The sequence below is a fragment of the Homarus americanus genome, unplaced genomic scaffold, assembly GCF_018991925.1.
Source record: "Homarus americanus isolate GMGI-L3 unplaced genomic scaffold, GMGI_Hamer_2.0 scaffold3949, whole genome shotgun sequence".
Lineage (NCBI taxonomy): Eukaryota > Metazoa > Arthropoda > Malacostraca > Decapoda > Nephropidae > Homarus > Homarus americanus.
In genome coordinates, this window is record NW_024726245.1 from 20,001 (window position 1) to 25,210 (window position 5,210).

The 5,210-nt window shown below is 51.4% G+C and overlaps 1 pseudogene; it reads left to right on the top strand.

Moving 5' to 3' along the window:
• Positions 1–3,453, top strand: part of LOC121865588 — a 6,604-nt pseudogene extending 3,151 nt beyond the window's left edge.
• Positions 3,454–5,210: the final 1,757 nt, after the last annotated feature.

A 5,210-nucleotide genomic window follows, 5' to 3' on the forward strand; every position in this document is an offset into this window, starting at 1 on the left:
CTTTTCTCTGCCGTGGTGGATGAGTACCTGGAGTCCCTGGGTCCTGCCGTTGGATACCGCCTGGACGATGTAACGTCGGTGGCGGTGACAGGATTTGCGGACGACCTGGTAATAGTCTCTGAGTCCAGGCTCGGGATGCAGAGGAGCCTGAATCAGCTAGACCGGTTCCTTGGTGCGAGGGGACTGGCCGCGCAGCCCACGAAGTGCGCCACACTGGGTCTTGAGCGGGCTGCAAGGGGTAGGTATGGTGTGAAGCTCAGGGTCGTGACCGAGGAATGCTTCACAATGCTGAACTCGACCACGGGTCTGGCCGAATACCTACCAAGAATTGAACCTGATGAGTACGTGAGGTACTTAGGGCTCCAGGTGGGGCCCTCAGGACTTGAGAGACCGGGGAGTAGGGTCGATGGCGAAAAACAAAAACTCCAGAACATCATGGAGAAAATAGGAGGTTCTTCGCTGAAACCCTTGCAAAAGATCAAGATACTGAAGTCTTAGATTATCCCGAGGCTTCAGTATAGGACCAGGCAATGGCTCCACCTACCTCGGACACTCAATACAGCCGCCATTGGCCTACCCATGAGAGACGAGGGCGTGGGAGTGCCCTCACTACTGGAGACCGTTTCCCATCAGAAGATGGGACTGCTCCGGCGTCTCAAGGCCTCAGACGACCCTGCAGTAAGGTTTATAGCCTCTGGGGGTCTCTGGGGTCGCGAAGTCGGGGCAATGGCGAGGCACTTCCGGGTAGGCCATATAGACAATAACACCTTGTCTCAATTGAAAAGGTCGCTGTTGCGGAAGAAGAGGGAAGAGTGGAGTACATCCTGGCATGGCAAGGGGGCGGAGACCTTCTTTGGCAGCCGGGCCAGCAATGCCATCTTGCGAAACGACCTAGGCCCAGGCAGGAAAGCCATCGACCTATTGTGACTCAGGTCTCAGACCATCAACTGCCGAGTCTCTAGAGCCATTGGCCGGGTGCCTAATGAGGACTTGGGAAGAATGACCTGTCGCCAATGTGGGGAAGGGCAGGAGGATATATTACATCTCTTACAGAGATGTCCTGCTGCCCAAAACCACAGGGTGACAAGACATGACCGTATCCTCCTTAAGCTAAAACAATGGCTACAGGGAGAAGGCTTCCATTTACTCTTAGAGCCGCGGGTACAAAGTGGTCACACGTTCGTGAAGCCTGATCTGATCCTGCAGAAAAATGGCCAGTACTCGGTGCTCGACGTCTGTGTGCCCTTCGAAAGCGATATTAACACCCTTCGCTTAGCTGAGCAGCACAAGATCGATAAGTACCGTGCACACGAGGTCGACATCAGGAGGTTCATTGCTAACAACAGCTCGCTGCCTCCGGTAGCTGCAGTGAACTTCCTGGGTGTTGCCTTCGGCGCACGAGGTGGCATAAGACCAGCCACTATCAAGCTGCTCAGCCGGTTGGGCATCAGACGCGCGGGCATCGAGATACTTGTCACAATGGCCATTGAGGGATCTATAAACATCCTTAGATCGCTCAGACTGTAGGCGGACGGCTAGGATGTCGCTCCGCGGCCCGAATGCTGGGGCTGGGGCGTTCGCTCACACTGCAAGCAGGGCAGTTCGATCTCATCCCTGCCAAGGAGCTCCAATCCACCGGGGTGCTGCTGCTCCCGGGACACACGCCGAGTTCGAGCCTGCTGTGGCGGGCGCTCTATCCTAAAAACTTGGACAAGAGGTTTTTTAACTCCTTCATTTTTTTAAAATTTTTAGCTAGGTTTTAGTCCTCTCCTGACAAGTCGGAGATGACCATCGCTCTGATTCCTTCTGCAACAGAGACACGGACAGCAGCCTCATCCATGAGCTCCACAAGTGTGTCACCACGAGCAACTGGCAACCCTCCCAAACCAGCAGCCGCCAGCAGGGCCGGCGGTCAATAAATAAGGCCATTAAAATATCTTTATGGGGTGGGATGGGGTGCCAGTTGCGAACTACATCTTAGACATCCGGTGACCAACATCCAAGCACTGCGGGGAACTCCATACCAGGATGGATATTGCGGAAGGGTATAAATGCCAGGAGAGTAGTTGTGCAGGGAACCTGGTAATCCCTGCAAGATAGTCAGATTTTAGGGGCACAGTTGTGCATTTGAGTTTTAATTTTTAAAGAAAAGTAGAGAAAGTGAGGAGCGTCCGGGCATGCAGGAAGCGGCTCCGTGTTGTTGTAACTAATAAAAATTGTTTGTGAGTATTACTAGCCAAATGCCTCGTCATCTAAATAGTGACGCGCATGAATGGAATAACGAGATTCCCACTGTCCCTATCTACTATCTAGCGAACCCACAGGCAGGGGAACGGGCCTGCACTAAACAGCGGGGAAAGAAGACCCTGTTGAGCTTGACTCTAGTCTGATTTTGTAGAGAGACATCAGAGGTGTAGCATAAGTGGGAGGCCGCCAGTGAAATACCACTACTCTGATCGTTTCTTTACTTAGTCGGTGAGACGGAATGGGAGTCTCCCCGCGCTGGAGCGTCTCCTCTTTCTAGCCCTAAGCGGCGGAAGGGCCGACAAGTGGACGTGCGGTTCCGGCCGGGTACGCTAACAGCGAAGCCGCGCCGGGCCCGCGTCTACGAGAAGGCCGGGCGCTCGCGCCCGCCGCGATCCGCTCCGAGGACATTATCAGGTGGGGAGTTTGACTGGGGCGGTACATCTGTCAAATGATAACGCAGGCGTCCTCGCAGCCAGCTCAGCGAAACCTCGCGTGAGCAAAATGCCATTTATCCCACTTGCACAACACGACGCGCGCCTTATCGGATCCTTTTGACTTAGGAGTTTTAAGCAAGAGGTGTCAGAAAAGTTACCACAGGGATAACTGGCTTGTGGCGGCTAAGCGTTCATAGCGACGTCGCTTTTGATCCTTTGATGCTCGCTCTTCCTATCATTGTGAAGCAGAATTGCCGCTGGATTGTTCACCCACCAACAGGAACGTGAGCTGGGCTTAGACCGTCGTGAGACAGGCTAGTTTTACCCTACTGTTAAAATGAGGTCGCTGCGATAGTGAACTTGCCTAGTACGAGAGGAACGGCAGGTCCGGACATATGGTTCCGTTCTGGTCGATCGGCCAGTGGAGCGAGGCTACGTCCGTGGGATTATGCCTGAAAGCCTTTAAGGCAGCATCCCGGCTAGAGAAGCAACGATACCGCGTACGGCTCGCATTGGGACGGTCAAAGATATTACGAGACTCTGGCGGGCAGCTTGCTGCACCGCCGGAGAATGGACCCATGCAACGGGAACTCCGGGGAGTCGTGTCATCAGTGCCGGCTCTCCCGTCCCAAATGCGGATCACCCGAATGCTGATGTGCCGTACCGAATCGTTCGTAGACGATTTACGTACCGGTCAGGGTGTTGTAGATGGCAGAGCAGCATCCTCACTGCGATCCATTAAGACTTCTCCCTACCAGGCCGGAGGTTTCGCCACGCCCCCCGATGGCGAAATCCTCCATTACAGCAGCGGCAGCAGTATCTAGCGGCCTGCTCCATTGCGCAAGTGTCTGTTTAACCTAACCTTGTTTAAAGTGTATTGGTGTCCTAAAGTTTTATAGAGGCTTGCCAGCCTAAGTAAGAGACAAACAAATAATCCAACAACCTCTCCTTGGTAGTAGTAGTAGAGAGTGTATTGGTGTCCTGAAGTTTTATAGAGGCTTGCCAGCCTAAGTAAGAGACAAACAAATAATCCAACAACCTCTCCTTGGTGGTGGTAGTAGTAGTAGTAGTAGAGAGTGTGTTGGTGTCCTGAAGTTTTATGGAGGCTTGCACAGCCTGAGTAAGAGACAAACAAATAATCCAACAACCTCTCCTTGGTAGTTGAAGAGTGTATTGGTGTCCTAAAGTTTTAGCGAGGCTTGCCAGCCTGAGTAAGACAAAGAAATAATCCAGACAGCCACTACTACCTAACCTAACCGTGGTGCAGTCCACACTACCAGACGGCTGGAGGTTTCGTCACGCCCCCCGATGGCAAAATCCTCCATTACAGCAGAAGTGTCTGTTTAACCTAACCTTAGTACAAAGTCTATTGGTGTCCACAATTTTATAGAGGCTAGCCAGCCTAAGTCAATAACAGACAGAAAGAAATAATCCAAGCAGCCACCACTATCTAGCCTAAACTGTTTAGCCTGACCGTGGTAAAGTCTAATGGGGGACCTTAAATTTTATAGATTAATAATACAGGCAACTACCTAACCTAACCAACCACTACCGGGCCGCCGGAGGTTTCGTCGATGTCGAAATCCTCTTCCTTCTTGTATTGGCAAGGGGAGTTTGATTTAACTTAGGTATGCTAGCCTAAGTAAAAATAGATGCCCCTTCCTTATTGGTGTTATCGATGGCACAGCACAGCACAGCACCGTGCCTATGACGAAATCAATTTCATTAAACCCAACTCATACTTCAAATGCACCAAGAGAACTTGCACACCCGAATGGAAGACCGTCAGAGTCAATGGAGGGTCGATTTAATAGCATACTATACAAAATGATCCGAGAATCTGCACATACCGAGTGGGAGACGGTCGTGAAAGCGTCCGCCCTTGTATGCTGGATGGCACTATTTCACTATAGTAAGGGGTAGGGGCACCTCGGTCATATTATACAACATACCAAAGAAGTTCCACACCCGCATGGGAGACCATCAGAGTCAATCGGGGTCGATTTGATAGCATACTACAGAAACTTGCACACCCGAATGGGAGACCGTCAAAGTCAATCCGGGGTCGATTTGATAGCATACTACAGAAACTTGCACACCCGAATGGGAGACCGTCAAAGTCAATCGGGGGTCGATTTAATAGCATACTACAGAAACTTGCACACCCGAATGGGAGACCGTCAAAGTCAATCGGGGGTCGATTTGATAGCATACTACAGAAACTTGCACACCCGAATGTGAGACAGTCAAAGTCAAACGGGGGTCGATTTAATAGCATACTACAGAAACTTGCACACCCGAATGGGAGACGGTGATGAAAACGTCCGCACTTGTACGCTGGATGGCACTATTTCACTATAGTAAGGGGTAGAGGCACCTCGGTCATATTGTACAACATACCAGAGAAGTTCCACACCCGCATGGGAGACCGTCAAAGTCAATCGGGGTTCGATTTAATAGCATACTGCAGAGAACTTACACACCCGAATGGGAGACAGTCAGAGTCAATGGAGGGTCGATTTAATAGCA